Source organism: Peromyscus californicus, unplaced genomic scaffold (genome assembly GCF_007827085.1).
Source record: "Peromyscus californicus insignis strain IS unplaced genomic scaffold, ASM782708v3 Scaffold_11__1_contigs__length_118956290, whole genome shotgun sequence".
Taxonomy (NCBI): domain Eukaryota; kingdom Metazoa; phylum Chordata; class Mammalia; order Rodentia; family Cricetidae; genus Peromyscus; species Peromyscus californicus.
Window position 1 is genome coordinate 31,245,023 of NW_026294402.1, and position 11,423 is coordinate 31,256,445.

General features: G+C 41.5%; 1 long non-coding RNA gene across 1 annotated transcript; it reads left to right on the forward strand.

Annotated features, from left to right (window-relative positions):
• Positions 1-7,503: 7,503 nt before the first annotated feature.
• LOC128103327 (uncharacterized) lies at positions 7,504-10,031 on the forward strand. Its single transcript, XR_008215671.1, has 3 exons — positions 7,504-7,706; positions 9,189-9,328; positions 9,526-10,031. It is a non-coding gene; the product is annotated as an uncharacterized LOC128103327 (long non-coding RNA).
• The last annotated feature ends 1,392 nt before the right edge of the window (positions 10,032-11,423 follow it).

The following is an 11,423-nucleotide window of genomic DNA, read 5'->3' on the forward strand; positions in this document are numbered from 1 at the left end:
TTAAAGCACATTGTCAGTCATCCATCAATTTATGGACAGGTAGGCTGGTTCTAATTTCTAGCTTTGTGAATATAGCAGCAATGAGCAGTTACATCTCTAATCATGCTAAGAAACTGCCTCCCTTCTTTGTAACATTGCCCAATATAATTCATAACAAAGTTAAGAATTTTTCTCAGTGAACAATGTTGGAAGTTTTATTTATGGGGTTCACCATTAAGATCCAGAAAAAAGGGGGAGGTGCACAAGGAAGTCCTGGATATATGTCACCGTCGCCCTAAGCAAGCACAACCTAATTACTGTCCTTAACACCCTTGATTGAGGTGTCTCTTGGAATTTATCATCTAGTGCTAAGTGAACACAATCTGCTCCTTATCTTTGACAAGATGTCTTTTGGGAAACACATTGTGTCTGTGGCCATTAGTCTGTATTGGTGGAGTCTGAACTCACTGCCTTTCTCAGGGTACAATCAGGTCAGATTGTGGGGGAAGAACTTATCCCTGTCTTCTCCCCCTGTCACCATAATTCCCCATCTTCTCATCTTGTTGGACTTACAGTCCCATTAGTGGATTATTGACATTATTGTCCCCAATCCCTAGGGCAACAGGGAGTCCTGTTCGGGAAGCCCTCCCCTGTGCCTGGTCCTTGGAGTGTACTTTCTACTTTTTCCTCTAGCAGGTTCAGTTTCATGTTGAGGTCTTTACTCAGTTTGGAGTTGATGTCTGTGCAAGGTGAGAGAAAATAATCTAGTTCATTCTTCTACATGAAGGTATCTGGTTTTCTCGGCATCATTTGTTGAAGATTCTGTCTTGTCTCCAATGTGTCTTTTGGGCACCTTTGTCAAATCTCGAGTGCTTGTGGTTACATGGCCGTCTCTCTGGGCCCTTTATTCTATTCCATTGATTTGCAGGAATATTTTTGTACTAGTCCCATGATGTTATTATTACTATAATCATGCATTTAAAAAAGAACTTTAGGTGTCAGGTTAGTTTGCATTGATCCTTTCATACTTTGTTGCACAACAGTGCTGTATACAGGGGATTACCTAGTACTTTATTTCTTATGCAATCAAAAGTGTGGTGTCAGACCCTCAGCTTCTTAAGGAAGCCATGGACACAATCTGATGCAATACATCAGGACCCGAGGTTGTACTAGGAAAATTACTAAGAGTTATGCTTTGTCTCTGAATTCCTTAGTTCTCAAGCATGTTTAGGCACTTCAAGTCTTTGTTCAACCTTTATGTCTGCTTTGCCTAGTTCAAGCCACAGTGTACACGATCTGCAAGTCTTTTAAAAGAGGACACTGGTAGGCAAGAGCAACTGCACTACACAATACAGCCCTGGATGCAGAACCAGGAATTTCTTCATATTCTCACAAACAGGTAATGTATTTGCACTACTTGAAGACAGTATTGCTAAGAGGTGTGTATGTTCCTGCTCTGATGCCAAGTGGTGTTTGGGTCACTAAGTATAAATGCTTTTATCATCTAGGTAGATTGGTCCACAATCACACCGAATTGGACTGTTCTGAAGCATGTTATGCTGAAAACATGTATTTTGGAAACTTGAAGGTATCTACCTTTTGCTGCAAAGGTGAAGATTTCTGTAACAGATATCATGGCCAAATAGTGAAGAAGGACATTTACTAACTGCCAGTTTCTTCAGCAATGGCATTGTGTCCCTGTACCCCATTTCCTCCTTCAGGCTTCTTTCAATTTCCCCTCTGTGTGTACAGCATGAAATAAACTTCTTTACAAACTATCAGTGTCCATTAAGAAAAAGGCAAATATAAGCAACAGAGAAACAGATGATAGCTAAGTTTCATGTAAGATTGTACCCTCCTAGGTATTCAAAAAAGGGAGAAAAGGCCATTCATTCGGTTTATAGACGGCTCTTTGCACTTGGCCAAGGCATCACCACATTCTAGGCTGATGCTCATCTTAGGAAGACCATAAAACAAACTCTCTCCCTTTCACTACTCTTAAGTCTCCAGTGTTCCCGTTATAAGATGTGAGTGCTCTTATTAAGAAGTATGGATCTGTAGTAAACATGGAATCCAGGAGGATAAAAAAGGAGCCATAGTGGGAGCACTAGAAATGTGAACAGTGGAATACAACAGATTTGAAGAAGGAAGTTTACATTAGGAAGAAGAAAGGATATAAAGTACAGAAGGAAGAGAAGAAAAAAATAAAATAACAATGATAATGTCTGAAAATCTACAAGGAATCATATCTTTATCTAAAATTGCATATTTACACATATTGGGTAATTATTTGTGATGACTATGCTATGTTACCATTAGCTATTACTCAGAGGGGAAACAGAAGGGGAATACAATTGACTTCACTGAAGTATTCTTAATTTTTTTTTAATAAATCAAAGTGTGTAGAATCAAAAGGAATTGAAAACACCACCAAATCTGATCAGTGTTCTAATGTGACTCATGGTATCTATTTATATACAAACATGTAACCACTCATGCAAAAAACATGTCTTATTGAATACAAACTTAATCTTATAGAAGCACAGATTGTACACATTGAATGTCAATTGTCCTTTGAGGCCCAGTGAAAACGTCTCAGACACCTGGTTTGACTTAGACTAGCTTATATCTTAATAAAATTCACTCTGGCAGCATCTCCACCCTGGTTATATCAGTGAGAACAGGAGAAAGTGGGGCTGGGAATCTTTTGCCCAAGACTCAAAAGAGTATGTTAGTGATGCATAAAAATATCAATTTTTATTATTTGTGTTTTATCTAAAATATCCTTTAGTGAATGCTCAAAAAAGAGCCAAAAAGATGAAGTCATCCAACCTCCACCCTTATGGTCAAGGTCCCAGACACATGTGAGACTGCTCCAGCATCAGGTCCTGGCTCAGGCTGTGCCCCTGCATGAGGCAAGGCATGAAGCATTTAGCTGAAGACAGTGTGTGTTCCTTGTGTCCTGGGTAAGCTCAGAACACTGGGCCTCTCTCCCCTAGGTGACACCATCTATCCTGTGTTGTGACTGGGGTCCTTGGGCATCTATCTAAACTACTGGTGTCCCTTCCTTTGTCCGGGGTGCGGAGCGAGCTGGAGCGATGCAGCAAGCAACTTGGTGAGATGCATACACTTGCACTCTTCTTGTTTAGTGAGTGCCTGCCTAGAAGCTGGCCAAAATACAGAGAGCAAAGGACCATTGGGTTCTCACCCACAGCTGATGCACCTGCAATGCAATACCTATTCCTAAAACAGAGGAATCATCACACAAGAGGGTACCCAAAGATGGTAGGAGTAGAGGACCAGAACATCTGCTCCAACAGGTTATCTTCCCTCTATGTGACAGGGAAGATGTACCCACGAAATCTCAGGAGTAGGGTTGCCTCAGCAAGACCTGTACAACGACAACAGTGACATACCAATGGGAATGGAGAAAACTTCTCAAGGATCCACCACTAGACAAAGAGCTCCAGGCAACTGTGTCTGAGGAGAAAGGGAGAACCTGCATATTTGAGCCCCATGAGAGGTCATCCAGTCCCAAGTGGACAACGTTTAATACAAATGCATACAAGCAAAACTAAATGGAGTCACCAGGCTATACATATGAACATATGAACATACACGCATACTTTTATAATACATTCATACATCATACACACATATATATACATACATTCATACAGTCATACATTCATATATGCATGCATAAATATAAACACATATATACATACAAATATACATGAGTATATATCACAACACTAATTTAAAAATAAGGGTTTGTGAATTTGAAGGGAAATGGAGAGGGGGACACCAGAGGAGTTGGAAGAGGAAGACGAAGGATGAAAATCATGTAAATAGAGTCAGTATGTGAGAAATTCTCAGGCTTTATTTTTAAATTAAAAACTAACGTTACTATTATGTCACTAAAAAAAATCTCTTTCTGAACATTCCCACAATTCTAGGAAAGCCAATGAGTGATGTGCCAGAGCAGGGACTGGAATGTCCATGTGGCTGTTGTCTGAGAGAACAGCAGGTCTCACTGGAATACATTAGTGTATGCGGCAAGTGTCATCTATAAGAAGGACCAAAAACCCTGCATTCCTGCACACAGCAAAGATAAAATAGGAAAAATAAAATAATTTTTTATGTCTCTTCACAGACAAAATATAGAAATAATGACCAACTTAGTATCAATGAACATCTATGATACACCAACTGTAAAGTATAAATAGTTTACCTCTAACATGAACTTGACTCCTCAGATAAATACATAATACCAGTTCTAAAGCAGAAACTTTACAATAGAGCCTAGAACACACTTGCACGTGACAGTAAACTTATTAATTCCTTCTGTAATTGAAATAATTTAGCAACGAATGAGATGAGGGCATTTGACCAATGTGGGACTCAATAGAAAAATGAAACTGATTTTTGAACACTTTGAGTATCTTTTTATGGCAGGCAGATTTGTGTGAGTTCGAGGCCATTCTGGTCTACATAGCACGCCAAGCCAGTCAGGATTACATAGTAAGACCTCAGATCAAATGTATGTGTATGTTTGGTATGTAATATATCAATATATAATATAATAACATTATATTATAAAGCACATTTAATGCTATTAGAAATATACATTCTATGTTAAGATTCTGGCAGCTCTTTATTGTTAACACCATCCAATGCTTTCTGTGCATGATCACAACATTCCACAGCAGGCCATTAAACAGGCCCTTCCCTGGTGCATGACAACTTTGAGCAGGGAAAGTAACAGTCAAGTAGCCCTTTGGCCAGCAACTGACCAGACTCTCTCTCATGGCAGCCTGGTTGTGTGGGACTCTCTACAGTCACTGCAGAGGATCACTACAGCCACCATCAAGGATGTGCTCAGGCAGCCCGCATGGCCTTACAAAGCAGAGATGACCTCAGATAACCCTTCTAGCCCAGCAGCTATTTGCTCCCCAGCCAGACAAGAAGTACCTGCTGAGGTGCTCCAATAGAAGCTCTCTGTTTGGTACTAAGGACTGTGTGATAACATGGTCGGTCCTTCCTTTAGATGAGGGATGTGTACAGACCCTTCACACATCAGCTTCTGTCTAGACAAGCAGGCTGTTGTGTTCACCTTTCCAGCATCCAGGAGACACACTTCAGTGGCGTCCGGTTGTAGCTAATGTTTTCCTGACTGGCCCACAGTCAGGAAAAATCTCTCTCACCCGCCAGTCCCACAGCCACTCAGACCCGACCAAGTAAACACAGAGACTTATATTGGTTACAAACTGTATGGCCGTGGCAGACTTCTTGCTAACTGTTCTTACAGCTTAAATTAATCCATTTCTATAAATCTATACCTTGCCACATGGCTCGTGGCTTACCGGCATCTTCACATGCGGCTTGTCATCATGGCGGCTGGCAGTGTCTCTCTCACCCAGCTTCCTGTTCTCTCAATTCTCCTCTCTGTTAGTCCCGCCTATGCTTCCTGCCTGGCCACTGACCAATCAGTGATTTATTCATTGACCAATCAGCAACACATTTGACATACAGACCATCCCACAGCACTTCCCCTTTTCTTTTCTTAAAAAGGAAGGTTTTAACCTTTACACATCTCCAAAGTCAGCTTGGTATATTTGGGAATTTGGGCATAGCTTCTCTTACTACTTCCTGCTGGAGGGGGGCACTGTATCTTATGGGGACACAAAGAATATTTTAGGATTATGGAGTAGTCCATGAGGGTGTATCGTCTGAGCCAGTTGCCTTGAAACGGTTCTGGATGTTAGATCATCTGGGCCATGGTTTCATCGGAGACCTTTCAGGGGGTCTTGGCTGGTCAAACCTGATGTATCTTAATCTGGAACAAATCCATAGCCTCTGGCTTTCTGTGGAAACAAAAGCATAGCCTCCTTTCCAAAGCAACATATCCTTACATCCAAATTTTGAAGTCAAGGTACCTTTAAAATATACATTTTGGCATAACTCAACAGCTTTTGCAATCAAATGTTTTTCTTCAGTTACGAATATCAAAGAGAACATAATCCAGATTCTCTGTGTGGTAGCCATCTTTACATGGCTTATTTTTTTATATTAGCTTGAGCCTATTGCTTTAAACTGCAGCCTTCTAAGCCTGAAAGGGTGCTGGCGCTGCTGGCTCTGCCCACTTTAGCTTCCCAATATGGCAGTGATACGTTTTCCGCCAGCTCTGGGAGCCATCAACTCTCAGAAATAGTGGGTCTATGCTTCTATCAAAGCAGCGTGTAGCCCAGAAACCTCTTTTTTTTTTGCTTTTTTTTTTGTTTTGTACTAGCAAAGGCTAAATCCACCACACAGCTTAATGTGCCACTTGCAGAGGCCTCATTCCTGCCATACTGCAGGTCGAGCATGCACGCCAGGAACCCGCCATAGTAGCTCAAACATGCAGGCTGCCGCTAGCTTGAAAGAGACAACTAGGAGCTGTTTTTAGCTCCATTTTAGAATCTTTTTACTCAGGTTTTAGGTGGAAACCCTTGCCAACACGTTGGGTGCCATTTGTAGCTTGATTTTTCCTGACTGGCCCACAGTCAGAATAAATCTCTGACACCCGCCAGTCCCACAGCCACTCAGACCCAACCAAGTAAACACAGAGACTTATATTGGTTACAAACTGTATGGCCGTGGCAGGCTTCTTGCTAACTGTTCTTACAGCTTAAATTAATCCATTTCCATTAATCTATACCTTGCCACATGGCTCATGGCTTACCGGCATCTTCACATGCTGTTTCTCATCGTGGCGGCTGGCAGTGTCTCTCTGACTCAGCCTTCCACTTCCCAGCTCTATTCTCCTCCTTGTCCCGCCTATACTTCCTGCCTGGCCACGGGCCAATCAGTGATTTATTTATTGACCAATCAGCAACACATTTGACATACAGACCATCCCACAGCATCCGGTCGAGCTGCAACTCAGGCTCAATAAAAGCCTTCTTCCAAAGGTTTTTCCTTTCCTAGTTCTGATCTCCAGCATCAACAGAGCAGTTTGAGCTCGTAGCATGGAAAGAGGAAGCACAGGGGGCCACCATGCGCTGCTGATGGTAAGATTACCTCACAGGTCATGTATATCATTACTGCCACCCGAAGCAATGAAAAGTGAGAGGAATAAGGAAATAAATAAGTCACAGAAGAGGGATTTGGTGTATTGCCAATGTGGGAGGGGCTTACATTGAGATCTGCTTCTGAGCACCCACTGTCCATTGCTGTTGCCTGAGTGGACTATAAATTCACTAGAGGCTGGTATTTTCTGTGAGTGGTCTCTGATCACCAGCTGTCTGGCACCAACACAGCCTGCTGCAAGAATCGGCTCAGGAGAAATGGAAAACCTGCTGAAGCTGTGTCTCTTCGTTCTCTGCTTTGAAATCGATAAGTATTGTCTGCAACTTGATCCCTTATCGGCTGTAGAAAGAAAGTTAAATCTCTTCTCATTTCATCCTGCCTTGTCTGTGGTATTAAGACATGCCGACTGGAGCACATATGTTAGGCAAACATGGGTGCAGCCAAGCAATCCAGAGGTCCAGTGACCTACGCTTTCGTTGGGAAGTGACAGTGTGGCACTCGTCTCCTCTAAGCAGTCTTTATCTTTGCAGCTCTCACTTTACAGTGTGTACTGTGTCCATCTTACAAAAACGGGGAGTGTGTTAATGGGAGTCAGACATGCACTGCACGACCTGGCGAAACTTGTATGATCTGCAGAATCTGGAATTCAACTGAATGTGAGTATGTGTTCTGTGCTCTGGAGAATTTCTGTTTCTCCTTCAGGATTCCAAGCACCACCTCTAAGATACTGTAGTTAAAGAAAAAGAGTCAATGCCGGGCGGTGGTGGCGCACGCCTTTAATCCCAGCACTCGGGAGGCAGAGTCAGGTGGATCTCTGTGAGTTCGAGGCCACCCTGGGCTACCAAGCGAGTCCCAGGAAAGGCGCAAAGCTACACAGAGAAACCCTGTCTCGAAAAACGAAAAAAAAAAAAAAGAGTCAAATGATATCTAGGTATGATATTCCAAACCTTGTGCTGGTAAAGCTTTGCCCATGGTAAAGCTAAGCATATATTGAGTGAGCAGGGCTTCTCTCCATCACTGTATTGATATATTCATCAGTCTCTGATTTCCAACATCTCTGTGATTTAGGGTCTGTCTTGGGTAATTTTCCATTCCCATGACAAAACAGAGTAGCCAAGGCAACTTACAAAAGAAAACACTTAATTTGGGGCTGGCTCAAAGTCCCAGGAGTAAAGTCCATGATGATCATGGTGGATAACATGGCAGCAGGAAGGCATGGTACAGGATCAGGAGCTGAGAACTTACATTCTTAGTCACAACCATGAGGCAGAGAGAGAGAGAGAGAGAGAGAGAGAGAGAGACAGAGACAGAGACAGAGAGACAGAGAGAGGGAGACAGAGGGAGACAGACAGAGACAGAGACAGAGAGAGACAGAGAGACAGAGAGAGGTTGAGAATCGCTTTTGAAACCCCAAAGACCATCTGCAGTGACACACCCCCTCCAACAAGGCCACACCTCCTAATTCTTCCCAAACACTTCATCCAAGTGGGGGCCAAGCACTGAAACACTCAAGCCTATGAGGGCTGTGCTAATTGAAGCCACCACACTATCCACAGGCTACTAAATATCAGTCCTTACAAGTGTCCTTTCCCAAACTCTGTCCTGGTTGCTTTTGCTTCTGTAATGTTCAAAGAACTTCTCTCAGCCTGGAGCCACCTTCTCTGGAAAACCTTTGCTCATCTACAGGACACCAAGGTGCTTCGCAAGTCTTCCTGCTTCATCTATCTCCTGGCATAGTTCATGGTGTGTCCTTCCTGTCATTCCATAGAATCTGGTTCTTGAGGGCTAATATTATCTTGATCTCTACCTGCCCAACTTCTCACCTTGGAGTCTGGATGCCAGCATGTATTGAGGAAGTGCGTTACGCACATCTGCTTGAGGGGAGATGATGCTATGTGCCTCAACGTGTAGAGTCTCAAGCTCAACACTAAGCACGTTTCTCCTGTCGTAAAGGCTCTTGGGTAAAGGAACTTTCTCCAGATGTAATTTAAAAGCATGTGGTGGGAAGGCCAACATGGAACACCAACTGCTATGGAAGAAAATTCTTTCAGTGAAAGCATTCTCAGTCCAAATGTACTTGGATATGAGGTTGGATCCTGGCTCTCAAAATTATATCTTTTTGCAATCTTCTTCCACAGATGATCAAGTGGAAATTGTGGAGTTGAGTTATGCAGAATTCTGCAATTCTAATGAAATACTTGTTGGAAGTGAAATAACACATACATACTGCTGCAATAATGGTGATTTCTGCAATGAAATTAGTGTGAGCTAGCTTCAGGTAACCTCCTCAGTCATTTCCTTTCCTTCCTGTCTTTTGTTTCTTCCCTAGGGTTTCATTTTTTCTGGACTGGAGATTTTTCTAAGCCTCACATTTGTGCAAGAAATGCACAGAACCTTGGAACAGACAGAAATTCTTTGGTATTGTGAAAGTTTATTTGATTATATCACCTAATTCTTATTCCTGATATGCCCTAGCCATCATCACCATGAATGTAGCTGACACATGGTTTTCATCAATGCATTTATCGCCTCAGTGTGGATGGACAAGACAGATGAGTAGATGAAAGGACCATAGAGGATGAAGAAGCTGAGTATCCTTTGTACAACATGTGCTTTAGGAACTTGCTTAGTTCTCATCATTGTGACTTACACTTCCAGGGAACGATCCAAAGGGGAAATATTGATGTGGATCCTGGTATCAGTCCTTCATTGTATTGCTCCAATACATGGGCCTACGGTAAAGCTAAATAGCAAAGGCCATGGCATACCAAAACTGCTCACCTCATGGTGTTCAGGAAGAAACAAGACAGAGAGAGGACTGTGGCAAGATAAGGATTTCAAGAAGTACACTCAGTGGCCCCCTCTCACTATGCAGGCCCCACAGCTGAGAAGGAAGACATCTGGATGACTTTGTTCCCATGAATGAGAAAATGACAGCTAAAAGATCATAGTGCCAACTTTCACCCAGTGAAGAAAATCTCCACCTAATGTTTCTGTTATATTGCGGCTAGAAAATAAATCCACCAAATGTTTCCTCTTCTTTGAATGTTGTTCTTTCTGAACATGTAGAATCATGAGTGAAAATGGTGTTGACTCTCATCTATTTTAGGAAGGTACTACTCCACCATGTTGCCTTTGTATCATTAAGAGGGAAATTTATTTGTAAGCCCTCACTCCCTGCCCCATCTAAGCCCAGGCTCCTTATGATTACAGTTTAGTCCCACTGAGTGGAATCAGATTTCTTCTCTATGTGTATGATATACACATAAATCAGTAAGTCATCAACCTGTTAGTTTAGTTTAAAAATAAATACTAAAGGGATTTTTTAAACAATTATTAGCTACTGACCATTTTCCTGTTTATTAATTGTATATATTAAAGTACAGGACCAAGCCAGTCAGCACTCCAGCATTGACGGAGGGGGGAACATTATATCCTACCCCTAGCTGAGGGGCTACCGACAGTTAATTGCTATAAGGGAAACAGAATCAGTTTTCTTCAGAGGTTTGGTCCTTGGTAGATTGGCCATGCTCTGATAGATGTCCCCATAACCATGTTTGTTTGAACAGCACTAATTTGACTCAGTGGTTTGGTCTTTTTTAATGCCGTGAAATAGGTGGCATGGAGCGGATCTGGAAGGCACCGGAGGGAAGAATGAATGATGTGACTATGACCAAATAATTTGTATGCATGAATGAAATTCTCAAAGAATAACTAAAATTTGTTCATCACATGTGTTTAAAAATGAACAACACATCATTAGCTGTTTAAAACTCTGCTTTGAGGTTGATGTGGTGGCACCCACCTAGAATCACAGCATTCAATAAATTGAAGCAAGATAATGGAGAGTTTGAAGACACTAAACTATGCTACATAATTGCTTGCTACATACATAATATTCTACACATAATCTTCTATAATATATAGGTACATGGGGAAATTCCATCTCATAGGGGAAAAGCTTTGAGTTCACATGTATTTCTTTTTTAGGTGTAAAAATGGACTTCAATTTCTCAAAAATCCTCATATCAAAATATGTATGCTATGAGCTCATTTTTCTAAAATTTTCTTTAATAAATGAATATTTTTACAAAATAAAAACTAAGTGAAATATACAATGCAATTCATCTTATGAATTATTTAAACAGTTTGTGCCAATAAATCTTACTACCCATTATTTAATAGAAATCTCTTACACGTTCTTTCAATGTGTCCTTAGTGTTCTGTTAATGTATCTGTTTCTCATATATGAATAAATCTGTAAAACACTAGTGTGACTAGAATAGATCATTACACAGACTCGGGTTTATTTTATAGACTCTTGAAATGTGTTTTATGTAAAATTCACACCACCTGCCATTATATGTATAGCA